The 15,862-nt window shown below is 51.5% G+C and overlaps 2 pseudogenes; one reads left to right on the plus strand and one right to left on the minus strand.

The window, feature by feature from the left end:
• The window catches only part of LOC137162545 (zinc finger protein 208-like), a 220,664-nt pseudogene that overhangs the window by 142,963 nt on the left and 61,839 nt on the right, over nucleotides 1-15,862 (minus strand).
• LOC137162546 (zinc finger protein 850-like) lies at nucleotides 7,282-12,998 on the plus strand (annotated as a pseudogene).

Here is a 15,862-nt window from a genome sequence, read left to right on the forward strand (position 1 = left end):
AATGGTCAGGAGCTAAAGGATGGAAGGTGTGTGGAACGGGTGGGGTTTGGAGCAGAAAGCTTTACCCTGCAACTAGGAAACTCCACCTATCACATCTGCATCCTGGCCATAAAACAGCTTAACATAACAGGACACCAACAATTCCAGTGAACTGGACTGAGGCTGTACCTGAACCCTCCTGGGTAAATTCGGACCGCCTAACACTGCTGTAAAAACAACTCCAGGCCGAGCAACGCAGATCGCAGGTTTTGGAAGCCCCGGCCCTCCGAGGAACCAGCGCGTTCCAACTAGCCACTGAGCTGCCTCCTGACTGTGCTTGGACTGATGTAGCCTGTGCCCTGAGAACAGGCGTAACAGACTCATTCGCTCCTCGGTCGTGTTACTCGTGTTGTAGGAATATTAATCATAGTAGTTGTTTTTTTAATGATGTTTATGGGATGTTGAGAACTTTGCACCCTCCCAGCCTCTCCCCGAAAGCCAGACCTGTAATTTTAGGGCTAATTGTCCAGTCAGTAACCCGCTTCCCTCATCTCCCTGTAGCATGAGCAGTGTCTCAAGGCATTGGGCCATCGGGAACAAGGGCCTCCTGGACCAGTGCCCCACCGGCCAGTGTGCGGGAAGGATGGGTGCCTGGGCCTTTCTTTGAAGAGAGTGGGGGAGTGTGGGAGAATGAAGAGTTAAAAGCTGGACAAGTGATCAGGCCTAAGCTACAGGGAATGGGTTCATGGCACAAGCAAAACCTTGTTTCTGTTACTTAATGTGAATTCCAGCTAGAGTCTGTTCTCTCTCTCCTTTCCCTCCCTTCCTAGCCAATGGCGCAAGGAGTGAGAATAACAAATAACTATTCTCCTTCTGTTCAAGGTCTTTGGTGGAACAGGGCTTTGTTTTCTTTCCATCCCTTGCACACAGTATATTTTAAAGAACATTAGTAAGGTTGAAGGTAATGTGCCTGCGCTCTGCAATAATCCTGTAAACAACAAACGGGCGGGTATAATTGTATTCATTATGTAGTTATTAATAGTCATTGTATGGGTGACAGTGTAACCAGATAAGGGTCAATGGGAGGTGCTGGAAATGTATACAGCTCTGGGTAAAAGATTGTAAAGTTACCCCCTCGTTGCTCACTCGCGGCGTGGAGGTGGAACGAGCAGGCAATAAAGGTTCTGTCTCCCCAATCCACCCCCGGGACAACCTGTTTGATTATTTCTAACAGTTTTGAGTCTCCACATTTTCCATGCAGCTGAGTGAGCTAGTTACACTGACATCAGCTGCTAGTGTAGACCAAGCCTCAGTCAGGAGGAGAGGGTGACAGGAGGAGCACAGAGCTGGGAAATAGCCGTATTTGCTTCTCAGAGGCAGAGAGCTGAGGCCGAAAACCATGCTTATCCACTGATATAATAAAGTAGAATTTAGTTTCTCCCATTGCCAGGGTCCTGTGTTCTGCATTCAATGGCTGCCAACTCCAGAGTGAGGGTTAGAGGTGAGAGCAATGCTAACATGGTCTGGATGGAAATGTGCAGTGAGTTCACCCAACCAACCTCACCCCTGCCCTGTCATAGGCGCCTCAAATTCCCATAGAGATAAAACACTGAAATCTTGTGCTGCTCTCCTTGACCCCAGTACAAAGCAGGAACAGTCTGACTGGTCTCATACGCCTCTGCCTCACCCTGATGCTAGTCGGGCGTAATCCCACTGGAGCCACTTGAACTGTCTACAGCAGTTTGAAGCTGTGAGTGGAGAATCAGACCATTGGCCTCTAAGGGTATGTCTACACTGCCCGGGCTGCAGGGATCCATGCAGTGGGATCAACTGAGCGGGCAGTGGAGACCCGCTGAATTGATCCTGGATGTGTTCTTCGGCTGACAATAAATCCACACACACACCACCCCGAAAGGAGCAAGACCCTGTTGACTGGAGGACATCTCCCATCGACGCAGCGCAGCAGAGACGCCATGGTAAAGGAACGTAAGTAACTCGATGGGAGATATTGTGTCACTGCCAGTGTAGACCAGGCCTTGGTCTGTTTGCAGAGATATGCTCACAAATTGTGCCAAAGCAATTCTGATCTCTGAGCTGGGTTTCAGCCCAAGGTCCCTCTTCTCACAACCTTACCCCCTGTCTAATTGTAGTGCAGTCCCATTGAAATGACTGGGTTAGGGGCTGGAAGATGCTGGTAATGGGAGGGACTGTTTCTAGTTCAAATCACCCAAATGTGTTCTGAAAGATCGCTCTGCTGCTTGGACAGCCTCTATATCTGGGGATCCAGGGGACAGGAAGAAGCAGCCTTACCATTTGGCTGCCAGTTCCCGCCGGCTCCTGGGACCCAGCATGGCACCTCTGGGTTTTCATCATCCTGATCCTGAATGACAACCGGCCAGGGAGAAAGAGGAATCAGCTGACATTCTCCACTCCACCAGCTTGACCTAAATCCTGAACTTCTCCTGGGATGTGAGACTGGGGGTTCAGCTGTCACCCTTCCCCTCCCCCCCACTCCACTTCTGCTCGTTCCTCTCTCTCCTTTTGCCTTCTGTCTCCTGTAAGTCTGGCATAGCCGGTCGAGACAACTCCACCTTTTGCACCAATGCTGGTGGCCTGTGACCAGAGAAGGAGCTGAAAGCAATACTGTAAACAGCCCAATCTGGCTAGAAGTTTGCCACGTCTCAGAGGGGCTGATCAGTTGATGAGCTGTGCCCAGATTTCTTCCAACTGTGAGGCTGCCAGTGGGAAAGAAGCTGGGTTTTCTATTTTGTTGTTCTTTTATCTCCCCTTTTGTGGGTGACTGTTTTCTTTTATCTCATAGGGAGCAGGATTGGACTCCAACAACAACAGCTCAGGCCTGTCTCCACTAACTTTTTCTCTTTTCCCCTCAAAAGCACAGTTACTACCATAAGCTACCTAAAACACTGCCAACCAGGGATTTCCCCCCCAGGAAAATCTCTATACAGCTAATGGGAAATTGTTATCATAGGAGGAAGCCGTGATAACTGCATCCCAAACTGCACTTACCTGTTTAATGCTGGGGCCATGATTATATCAGCATTTGATAAGTACGCGAAAATGAGGAAAATTCTGAGCAGATTTATAACAAATTGGCGAAGTAGAAAGGAAAAAAGCCAACTCAGCAAGGTTTCACATGGAATGGGTATCGAAAGGAAAAATAAGCAGGGAATATATTTAGTAATCCAGCAACAGAGAGAAAGTGATCAACCTCTGAGTGGGGTGTAGTAAAATCAGGAAGTGAATAAAGGGGGAAATCTGTGCAGCAATATTTGATTATTGGAGAGAAAAGGGGCCGGACTGGAGGATATAATATCTGCCTATTAAATTTATCTGGTAGAGCAGGAAAACGGGAGGGGATTTATAAGAACATTAGCCTCAGAATATTACAGGGAAAGCATGTTCTTAAGGATGCAAGGTTCAACAGTCTCAGGCAGTGCCAGAACCAAGGATGTCTGGGCCTTGTTAATTCAGCCCCCTTGTGCCTGTGCGTTCCTACACAATCTTTAATGACAGGGTCACACCCTGCAGCGCTCATTAACACAGGAACTGCCTCATGCAGGGTATGTCTACACTGCAACAACAAAACACCATGGCAGCCAGTCTCAGAGCCTAGGGCAGCTGACTTGGCGTTGCCGCGGATGTTCTGGCTTCAGTGCAAAAAATGGCCGTGTAGATGCTTGAGCTGGAGCCTGGGGTCTGAGACCCTCCCCACACGCCAGGTTTCAGGGACCAGCTGGAGGTAGAACCCATAATCGCCATTGCTATTTTACTGCCAAAGCCTAGTCAGTTCACCTGGGCTCTGAGATTCACTGTCGTGGGTCTTCATTTGCAGTGTAGACGTCCCCTCAGTCCAATGAACCTTTGAACTGGATTCTCTGAGGGTGATCTCCTCCGGACAGAAATCCATGTCCAGCAGCTGTGAGGCAGTGTAAGAAATAAAATCTTTAAGTTAGCCTAAGTGACTCCATTTTGGCTAGCTGTCTGCAGGGAGCCTCAGGATTGCAGAAGGCCCCTGTTCTTAGCTAAAGCAGAACATCCCTGCAAGATCCGGATAGTTCCAGTTAGCGGACAAAGGAATGTATCAGCAAAAACATAGAACAAAAAACTAGTGCAGGGACCAATCACCTTTACCAAATAGCCTTATCTTCTTCTGCAACCTTGTCTGGCTGCCAAGTATGCCCGTGTAAGTTAAGCTACTGCGCATGTGTGTTTGCTGTTTATATGCTTGTATAAATACGTAGTAAGGCGTGTGTTCGGGGTCTTTTGTTCACTGGCCACCTTTGGCTATGTGACGGACCTTCTGCAGAATAAAACTTTTGGAGACTGTCCGGATTCCTGTCTGGGTTTCTTATCTATGCAGGGCAACGAATTACTTGCAATCTTTTTCCAACAGCAGGTAAGTGACACGGAGTCTGTCTCGAGGGCAGCGTCCTCCTGCTGCGACCCGCAGCTGTGTGTGGATGCTAAAATGCAAATCGTTTCGTTCCTGCCCACTCTGGTGATAATAGGGGGAGGTTTCCCTGCACCCCCTCATTAGGGGCTGTCCGGCTGCTTCCCCAGGCTGTAAATACATTGTCTGCCCAAGTCCCATGGTAGTAAAACTGCCAGGGGCAAAGTGTGTCCCGGGGGTGGTGTCACCACCCAGAAACGTGTCCCCTCCCCGCTGCTCCGGGCAGCCTGTGGCCGAGCAGGACCCATCACCCCCGTGTCCCCGAGCACATTGTGGACTGTCTGCAGCAATGCCCGGACTCCTGCACAGAAACGCCCCTTCTCCCCCTCCCCGCAGCTGGGGTCTCCTTCCTGCTGCCCCTTCACCCGGCGGCTTCGATGCACGATGCGCCCTTTGATGCTGAGGAGGCGGCCAAGGTCTTGGGGACGGGTGGGCCCAGGAGGCAGGTCTGGGGCAGGGCGGCTGCCGGGAATCCCTCGGGCGCTAGGACCCAGGAGCAGCTGGGCTGCGGCGGTGGCAGTGATCGCGGCGGGAGCTCGTAGCGGCAGCAGCACAGGCGGCTCCAGGCTCCTGGGGCTGGTTCGCTGCTGCTGCGACTCTGGGTCCGGCTCCCGGCGAGATCCGAGCCCGGCGGCGGCTGCTGGGTCCCCGGAGCCGGGCTGCAGCCGGGCGGTGACTGGGGCGGTGACATCCCCGCTGCGCCCCACCCAGGAGCCTCTCCCGGGGCAGAGACCCCAGCCTGGCCAGGCCCTTCCCGGCCCCGCTCCCACACACACACAGGGAAGGTGAGAGAGACCCCCCCCCACGCCCCGCCCGCACACACACAGCGGCGCCTCCCGCTCCCAGCCCGGCTGCAGGGTGTGGGCGGTGCGATGGGGCAGGGGGGTGATGGGGTGCGGGGCAGGCCGGGATGGGGGCAGGGGCTGCGCTGCGCAATGGGGGGCGGGTGGAGAGCTCTGGGTGAACATGGCTGGAGTCGAGGGGAAGTCCGGGTGGGGGTGCTGGGCAGGGGGGATGTGGGGGAGGGCTGGGGGGCAGGTGAGGCTAACGGAGGCTGGGTGGGGTCAGACCGAGAGAGGCTAATGACAAAGGGACTGCGAGAGAAGCTAAGGCAGGAAGAGGGTGAGGGGGGCCTCCAGCCCAGCAGCCGGGGGGGATTTTCCCCCTTTGTGGTGAAATAAGGCTGGGGGCTGGGCAGGAGAATTCAGGGCTTGGAAACTACTCAGCAAATATCCAGACACAACCTGCACCACCCCCACACACACACACACACCCCCTTCACTCCTCCGCACACACACCCTGCTTCCAATTTGTTACACTTGTTTACAGACAAACTCCCGATTTTGGGTGTCGTCTCCTGAATGTTTCTGTGGGGGTCCTGGCCTGATCTCTGCGCAGGATTCAGAGCTCAGCCAGGCCGGTGTCAGACCAGAGTCGCTGCCAGCTCGGGCAGGGGGTGAGGGCGGCTGGGCAAATGAGATCGGGCCCTGCCTGAGTGTCCCTGGGGGCTGCAGTGATGGTCCAGGGGGGCTCAGACGTTAGCCGCTGCCAGCGGAGGGCCTGGTTATTGTTCTAGTGCGAGGCTGGCTGCAATGTCCCGTGTACGGCTGTGTGGCTGCACCATGTCACCTTCCCCGAGATGTGTCCTCCTGGCTTGAAACTTGTCCAGGCAAAACTCTCCTGGGCAGTTCACAGCGGGTCAAGGCGTGTGTAGAACAAACCCAGCTCAGCCATCCAGGGACAAAGGACTGGACTGGGCAGCCCAGATTGCCCCAGGGACTGGGGAACCTACTCACAGTAGGAGAGTCCTAGAGCTGAGCCGCTGCCTGGGTCAGATGTGCTGCATCCTTCTGTCTTGTTGGGTGTGGGAGGGAGCCAGGCTGAGCAGCTGCTGGCTCCTGCAGCAGGTTAGTGCTGGGGAGAGACCTTCCTTAAAGCTCCCTCATTTCCCAGCTGAGGTGGTGGGGACAGTCTCCAGTGGCTGGAACTAGCCCCCTGGAGCAACCCCGGGTTCTGACGACATCAGCTACTGAGCTGGACCATCCGGGTGATGCAGAGAGACCTGGGGGAAAGTGCTGGGGCCGGGCAGGAAAGTGTCTCTGCACAAAGAGCCCCATTCAGGGACCTGCTGGTGAGTTTGCCCGGAGAGTGAGGGGCTCCCTGTGTGTCTGCAAAGCCCAGAACTGCCGCCCTCAGTGACACAGCCAGGCTCAAACCTCTGTTGGCAGTGGCCAAGGAAAGCAAACGCCCACGTCCATGGGGCAGTAACCCGTTCTCCCAGGGACAGAGAAGGGGAGAGAGGGAAGATGATAAAAAAGGAGCCTGGGGACCGAAAGGGGCAGCAGGAGCAGTAAGTGAGGAGAGAGGTTCCCAGCTGCCATGCCTGCCCAGATCCATTCCCGGCATCCCCTGGGGCAGACAGACTTTCCTGGGAAGAAGGTGAGCAGCTGGCAGAGGAAAAGCTGGTAGCTCCGTCTGCTGAAGCACTGCACTACTTGGCGGGGGCTGGGGCTCTGGAGGGGGTCACACGGTCTTTGGAGACAATGTCGGGGGAGTCCCCCAAAGTGACTCCTTTGATTCTGCTGTTCTTCTAGCCTTTGGATCAGAGACTCTGTCCCTGGGAGGGTTTAAAAGTCCCACTGGGTTTAGTTCTGCTGGGAGGGACCTGGCCTGGGTAGCAATGAAGTGAGTTTCTTCCCAGCATGGCAGCGTCCAGAGCCTGGGGGAATCGGGGTGTGAAATGGACTCAAGCCCCTTCTGACACCTCTCCAATCTCCCTGCTCACCCTGACAGGCTGAAGAGTCGCACCCAGGTTTCACTCCAGATCATCCCATCTTCCCGGGGAAATGGCTGTGGTGGAGCTGGCTCAGGTAGGGGGGTTTTCAGAGGGCAGCTGAGTGGGAGAGAGTGGCAGGGAGAGGACAGGGTGTGATGGAGCTGCTGATTTTCTGAGCAGGCCCGTGGCCAGGGTTGAAAATTCCTCCATCTAAAACAGGAAACAACCCCCCTGCACGGGGCTGGGAACGTTTTCCAGACTCCCAGGGCTGCAGCCTGAACCCACTAGCCAGAGGCTGCTGTAAAACAGGAAGGGAAGCTGTTGGGATTCCTGTCTCATTTGGTCCCTGTCCCCTGCTCAGAGCTCCACTTCCCATGTGAGCCTGTGGCTAATAAGTGTGTGGTAGAAGAAAAGACCCAGCCCTCCTTCATCTGCTGGAGGGACAAGGAGCTCTCACTTTCTCCCTGTAGGAGAGTAAAGAGGTAAAAACTGGACAAGTGATCAGGCCTAAGCCACAGGGAATGGAATCACGGCACAGGCAGAGCCTGTTTCTGTTACTGGTGTGAATTGTAGCTAGAGTCTGTTCTCTCTCTCCTTTTCCTCCCTCTTTGATTATTTCTAACACTCCTCACCCTCTGAAGACTCCTGGCTGCTCTGAGCAGGGTGCAGTGTTATTCTGCTACTCCAGCCTTTCCAGAGCATATCTCTTTTTGGCCTTTTTCCCCATGATTAGGGGGATTATGGCTTGGGCAGCAGATGGTGAGTGGAGACTTTTGTTGTTTCAGATGCCGGTGACCTTCGAGGAGGTGGCTGTGTATTTCACCCAGGGGCAGGGGGCTCTGCTGGACCTCGAGCAGCGAGCCCTCTACAGGGATGTCATGCGAGAGAATTATGAGAATGTGACCTCGCTGGGTAAGGGATTCCTGTCCCCTCGGTTATTAGAAGCCGTGGGGTCTGCATTTCCAAATCTGGTCAGGTTCTTCCCTGGTCAGATTGGAGAGGAATTGCTTCCATAATCCGGAGCTGCACTGTGAGAGGGACTTGCATCTCTCTACCCCCTCCCATGGGACCAAGGGGTCCAAACCTTGTGGCCATGCTAAATCGTTCCCATCCTTCCAGCTTTCAAGGGGGCAGAAGCCGTGTATTGTCTTCTCTGTCTCGTTTCTCACTCGCACACACAATCCCTGTTCACCTCCCTTCTTGGGACTCGCTCCAGCCATGGGGAGGGCTCTGGGCTCTGCAGGTTTAGAAACAGGCAGGGGTTTAGCTCCAGGACTGTGTGTGCGTCAGCAAGGCCCCCAGAGCGCACAGATCCTGGGAACTCCTATTGAGGACATGACTGTTCCCCACACCTCCCTCATCATCTGCTTCTCCCAGGGGGCCCAGTGACCATGTTCTGATTCTCTTGGATTCCACGTTCCCTCAGCACAGCATGGGGACAGGTTCATGAAATCATCTTTGTGCTGAATATGCCTCCAACTCTCTGTGCACCCTGATCTTCTCTGATTTCTCCCCCAAGCAGGATTTCCCATTCCCAAACCAGACCTGATTACCCAGCTTGAACGAGGAGAGGAGCCGTGGGTGCCCGATCTCCAGGCTTGTGCTGAAAGGGAGATCCCGAGAGGCAGCTGCACAGGTAAGGACTCAGTGACACTGACACAGAAGCCACCTGCAGATGGAAGGAGAAAGTTGAGAATCCCAAAAATGTGGTGTGAGCAAGTGCCCTGAGTTCCACCTCATTTTCCCCAGGTCATGGCTGTTTGGCAGTAGATATCACGCGTGGTTTTCCACTCATCCTGTTAGCTGCAGGAATTTCCTTCCCAACTTTACTGCCCTGTGAGTGTTTGGGTGGGTGGTGGAGGCAGAATCTGATTGTTCGGTCTTCACAACTTTAAGGTGTTGGTTTTCCATTTGTGCTCTTCCTCTTTCTCCCCGACACAATGACTGAGTGTCTGGATTGTCTCTCCCAGCAGGTGATGAGATAGTGAGTGACAAGGAGGAGGAGAATCAACACCAGCAAGTTCCTGGGGAAGTGGAGCCACAGGGGAACTTTTTGAGAAGAGCTGAAGGGAATTTTTCCCAGTGCTTGGAAGAGGGAGAAAACCGGGGAAATCAGCAGAGTTCAGAGAGGCTTCTGGGAAACCACCCAAGGAAGAAAGTGGATGAATCTATTAAATGTGGGGGAGGATTCAAGGATTCCAAGGAAACCACAGCCCATCAGACAAATCCCAAGGAAGATAAACCCTATCACTGTCTCCAATGTGGGAAAGGTTTCAATTGGAAGTCAGCACTAATTAGACATGAGAGAATCCACACAGAAGGTAGCCCACATAAATGCTTGAACTGTGGGAAAAGTTTCACATACAGATCAGCCCTTATTAGACATCAGGCAATGCACACAGGAGAGAGACCCTATAAGTGCTTGGACTGTGAGAAAAGCTTTACACATAGATCAGCCCTTATTATACATCACGCCACACACACAGGAGACAGTTTCCACAATTGCTTGGACTGTGAGAAAAGTTTCGCATGGAGATCAGCCCTTATTATACATCAGAGAAGACACACAGGAGAGAGACCCTATAAGTGTTTTGATTGTGGGAAATGTTTCACAAGAACATCAAACCTCATTACTCATCAGAGAATACACACAGGAGAGAGACCCTTGTAAGTGTTTGGACTGTGGGAAAAGGTTTTCACAAATATCATCCCTTACTAGACATCAGGCAATCCACACAGGAGAGAGACCCCATAAGTGCTTGGACTGTGAGAAAAGTTTTGAATACAGATCAGACCTTATTAGTCATCAGAGAATACACAGTGGAGAGAGACCCTATACGTGCTTGGACTGTGGGAAAAGTTTCATACAAAGATCACACTTCAGTAATCATCAGAGAATACACACAGGAGAGAGTCCCCATAAGTGCTTGGACTGTGAGAAATGTTTTACACATAGATCAGCCCTTCTTAGACATCAGGTAACCCACACAGGGCAGAGACCCCATAAGTGCTTGGATTGTGGGAAATGTTTTTCACAGAGATCATCCCTTATTATACATCAGGCAACCCACACAGGCGAGAGACCCCATAAGTGTTTGGATTGTGGGAAAAGTTTTGCACTAAGATCAGCCCTTATTCTACATCAGGGAACCCACACAGAGGATAGACCCCATAAGTGCTTGGATTGTGGGAAAAGTTTTGCACGAAGATCACGCCTCATTAGTCATCAGAGAATACACACAGGAGAGAGACCACATAAGTGCTTGGAGTGTGAGAAAAGTTTTACAGATAGATCATCCTTTCTTAGACATCAGGCAACCCACACAGGACAGAAACCCCATCACTGCTTGGATTGTGGGAAATCTTTTATACAAAGATCATCCCTTATTATACATCAGGCAATCCACACAGGAGAGAGACCCCATAAGTGCTTGGATTGTGGGAAATGTTTTGCACAAAGATCAGCCCTTATTATACATCAGGCAACCCACACAGGGGAGAGACCCCATAAGTGCTTGGACTGTGGGAAAAGTTTTGCACAAAGATCACAGCTCATTAGTCATCAGAGAATACACACAGGAGAGAGATCCCACAAGTGCTCGGACTGTGAGAAAAGTTTCGAATACAGATCAGGCCTTATTAGTCATCAGAGAATACACACCGGAGAGAGACCCCATAAGTGCTTGGACTGTGGAAAAAGTTTCATACGAAGATCAGGCCTCCTTAGTCATCAGCGAATACACACGGGAGAGAGACCCCATAAGTGCTTGGAGTGTGAGAAAAGTTTTACATTCAGATCAAACCTTGTTAGACATCAGGCAACCCACACAGGAGAGAGACCCCATAAGTGCTTGGAGTGTGCGAAAAGTTTTACAGATAGATCATCTGTTGTTAGACATCAGGCAACCCACACAGGAGAGAGACCCCATAAGTGCTTGGATTGTGGGAAATGTTTTGCACAAAGATCGGAACTTATTACTCATCAGAGAATACACACAGGAGAGAGACCCCATAAGTGCTTGGATTGTGGGAAATGTTTTGCAGATAGATCATCCCTTGTTAGACATCAGGCAACCCATACAGGAGAGAAACCCCATAAGTGCTTGGACTGTGAGAAGAGTTTTACATATAGATCATCCCTTGTTAGCCATCAGGCAATCCACACAGGAGAGAGACCCCATCAGTGCTTGGACTGTGGGAAAAGTTTCGCACAAAGATCATACCTCATTAGTCATCAGAGGATACACACAGGAGAGAGACCCCATAAGTGTTTGGACTGTGGGAAAAGTTTCTCAAAAAGATCACACCTCATTAGTCATCAGAGGATACACACAGCAGAGAGACCCCATAAGTGCTTGGACTGTGAGAAAAGTTTTACAGCTAGATCAGCCCTAATGATACATCAGGCAACGCACACAGGGAAGAGACTCCATCAGTGCTTGGACTGTGGGAAAAGTTTCACATACAGATCACACCTTATTAGACATAGGAGAATCCATACAGGATCTAAGCAATGATCAGCACCTTCTCCCTGCTGCAGTCCTGGCTGATGGACCACAGGTGGGGGAGGCAGAGAGAAAAACTCTTCCATATGCTCCCTCTGCCTGGCTGAAGTTCCTCCGAGCTGGGATCCCCCTTTCATGTATATTAGGGGGAAGACACTTGTCAGGCTCCACATTCACACTAGACACTTCCTCCCATCCTCCATCTTCCACCAGCCTCTGGGCTACCTATGGGGTACGGCCTTCTGGATCAGAGGGTACCAACGCAGCAAAGCAATTAAAACGGTATTGTCCTTTCAGAGCCACCTGGTGAACAACCCTCGGGGAAAAGAAGTAGCTAGAGGGAACTGGACCTCTGCCACCCTATTGCAAGCGAATGTCGGGGGTGAGTGCAAATGGGAATGGTCCCAAGAGCCGGCATGGCAGGTGTGGGTTGAAACAAATGACACACTTTCTCTGGTTGGGCCAGAGGTATACTATCCATGGATGGGAGTCATTTGGGCAGGACAAGGTAACACACGGGAGGGATGGTCACAAAAACAACCACCATTACAGTGTATAGAACCGGTATCCCCTCAGCCCTGGGTGGAACAGGGAAATAAAATCTGCTGGCAGGGATCAGCCGTGCTCAATGGTCAGGAGCTAAAGGATGGAAGGTGTGTGGAACGGGTGGGGTTTGGAGCAGAAAGCTTTACCCTGCAACTAGGAAACTCCACCTATCACATCTGCATTCTGGCCATAAAACAGCTTAACATAACAGGACACCAACAATTCCAGTGAACTGGACTGAGGCTGTACCTGAACCCTCCTGGGTAAATTGGAACCGCCTAACACTGCTGTAAAAACAACTCCAGGCCGAGCAACGCATATCGCAGGTTTTGGAAGCCCCGGCCCTCCGAGGAACCAGCGCGTTCCAACTAGCCACTGAGCTGCCTCCTGACTGTGCTTGGACTGATGTAGCCTGTGCCCTGCGAACAGGCGTAACAGACTCATTCGCTCCTCGGTCGTGTTACTCGTGTTGTAGGAATATTAATCATAGTAGTTGTTTTTTTAATGATGTTTATGGGATGTTGAAAACTTTGCACCCTCCCAGCCTCTCTGCCAAAGTCACACCTACAATTTCAGTCATATTGTCCAGTCAGTAACCTGCCTCCCATGTCTCCCCATAGCATGAGCAATGTCTCAAGGCACTGGGCCATCGGGAGCCAGGGCCTCCTGGACCAGTGCCCCATCGGCCAGTGTGCGGGAAGGATGGGTGCCTGGGCCTTTCTCTGAAGAGAGTGGGGGAGTGTAGGAGAGTAAAGAGTTAAAAGCTGGACAAGTGATCAGGCCTAAGCTACAGGGAATGGGTTCATGGCAGAAACAAAACCTTGTTTCTGTTACTTAATGTGAATTCCAGCTAGAGTCTGTTCTCTCTCTCTCCTTTCCCTCTCTTCCTAGCCATTTGCGCAAGGAATGAGACTAACAAATAACTATTCTCCTTCTGTTCAAGGTTTTTGCTGGAACAGGACTTTGTTTTCTTCCCCTCCCTTGCACACAGTATTTTTCAAAGAATATTAGTAAGTTTGAAGGTAATGTGCCTGCGCTCTGCATTAATCCTGTAAACAACAAACAGGGGCGGGTATAATTGTATTCATTATATAGTTATTAATATTCATTTGGTAGGTGTCAATGTAACCAGATAAGGGTCAATGGGAGGTGCTGGAAATGTATACAGCTCTGGGTAAAAGATTGTAAAGTTACCCCCGCGTTGCTCACTCGCGGCGTGGAGGTGGAACGAGCAGGCAATAAAGGTTCTGTCTCCCCAATCCACCCCCGGCACAACCTGTTTGATTATTTCTAACAATTTTGAGTCTCCACATTTTCCATGCAGCTCAGTGAGCTAGTTACACTGACATCAGTTGCTAGTGTAGACCAAGCCTCAGTCAGGAGGAGAGGGTGACGGGAGGAGCACAGAGCTGGGAAATGGCCGTGTTTGCTTCTCAGAGGCAGAGAGCTGGGGCCGAAAACTGTGAGCTCCCTGCCTCAGAGCCGGAGAGAGACTAGAACTGGCCTAGGAGTGTCCTGTGAAGCTGCTCCTGAAATCTGACAGCCCAAGAATGATGGGGGAGGGGCCGCATCTCTTGATTGCTGCGATGACCAGGTTGGCACAGACAAGAAGGGAGCCGGGAATGTCAGCAGACCTGGGCAGCCCTGAAGCCAGGCCGACCCCCATCACTGAGGCTGAGGGAGATGAGGAGCCTGACAGCCCAACTGGTCACTGCCTCCCCATCGACCGCAGTGTCCTGTGTGGGGCAGAGACAGACTCTATTGTCTTTAGTGACTGGGTCCCAGCGTCTCTCATGGCTTCTCTGCACGTTTCTACCCACTGATCAGTGTTGCTCTGTTGCTGGTGCATGTGGGGTTGGGTGTAGTAAGAGGCTGGGCTGTGGGTGGGGAAGGGAATCTGTCTTTTGCTTGTCCACTGAAATAATGAAGTAGAATTTAGTTTCTCCCATTGCCAGGGTCCTGTGTTCTGCATTCAATGGCTGCCAGCTCCAGAGTGAGGGTTAGAGGTGAGAGCAATGCTAACATGGTCTGGATGGAAATGTGCAATGAGGTCACCCAACCACCCTCACCCCTGCCCTGTCATAGGCTCCTCAAATTCCCCATAGAGATAAAACACTGAAATCTTGTGCTGCTCTCCCTGACCCCAGCACAAATCAGGAACAGTCTGACTGGTCTCATACGCCTCTTCCTCATCCTGATGCTAGTCGGGCGTAATCCCACTGGAGCCACTCGAACTGTCTACAGCAGTTTGAAGCTGTGAGTGGACAATCAGACCATTGGCCTCTAAGGGTATGTCTACACTGTCCGGGATGCAGGGATCCATGCAGTGGGATCAACTGAGCGGGCAGTGGAGACCCGCTGAATTGATCCTGGATGTGTTCTCTGGCTGACGCAATAAATCCACACACACACTCCTAATGGAATAAGGCTGCGTTGAGCGGAGGGCATCTGCCATCGAAGCAGTGCAGCAGAGACGCCATGGTAAAGGAACGTAAGTAACTTGATGGGAGACATGGTCACTGACAGTGTAGACCAGGCCTTGGTCTGTTTGCAGAGATATGCTCACAAATTGTGCCAAAGCAATTCTGATCTCTGACCTGGGTTTCAGCCCAAGCTCCCTCTTCTCACACCCTTACCCCCTGTCTAATTGTAGCACAGTCCCATTGAAATGACTGGGTTAGGGGCTGGAAGATGCTGGAAATGGGAGGGACTGTTTCTAGTTCAAATCACCCAAATGTGTTCTGAAAAGTCACTGTTAATGAGATCTGCTTCGCTCTGCTGCTCGAACAGCCTCTATATCTGACCATATATCTTACCATTTGGCTGCCAGTTCTCGCCGGCTCCTGGGACCCAGCGTGGCACCGCTGGGTTTTCATCATCCTGATCCTGAAAGACAACCCGGCCAGGGAAAAAGAGGGAACCAGCTGACATCCACCACTGCACCAGCTTGAGCTAAATCCTGAACTTCTGGGATGTGAGACTGGGAGTTCAGCTATCACCCTTCCCCTATCCCCCCTCCCCCACTCCACTTCTGCTCATTTTTCTCTCTCCTTTTGCCTTCTGTCTCCTGTAAGTCTGCCTTAGCCAGCCGAGACAACTCCATCTTTTGCACCAATGCTGGTGGCCTGTGACCAGAGAAGCAGCTAAAAGCAGTGCATTAAGCAGCCCAATCTGGCTAGAACCTTGACACGTCTGAGACGGTCTGATCAGTGGGTGAGCTGCTCCAGTGTGACTGAGCCCTGGTGGAAGAAGCTGCGTTTTCTGTTTTTGTTGTTCATTTTATCTCCCCTTTTGTGGGTCACTGTTTTATTTTGTCTCATGGGGAGCAGGATTGGACTCCAACAACAACAGGTCAGGCCTGTCTCGACTAACTTTTTCTCTTTTCCCCTCAAAAGCACAGTTACTACCATAAGGCACCTAAAAGAATATCAAGCAGGGATTTTCCACCAGGAAAGTTTCTATACAGCTAATGGGACATTGTTATCATGGGAGGAAGCCGTGATAACTGCATCCCAAACTGCACTTACCTGTTTAATGCTGGAGCCATGAACGAGGGATTTGTTAAAACCTTATCCATTGTTGGGT

This window comes from Emydura macquarii, unplaced genomic scaffold (assembly GCF_026122565.2).
Source record: "Emydura macquarii macquarii isolate MOO-44397 ecotype Brisbane River unplaced genomic scaffold, CSIRO-AGI_Emac_v2 contig_2428, whole genome shotgun sequence".
Lineage (NCBI taxonomy): Eukaryota > Metazoa > Chordata > Testudines > Chelidae > Emydura > Emydura macquarii.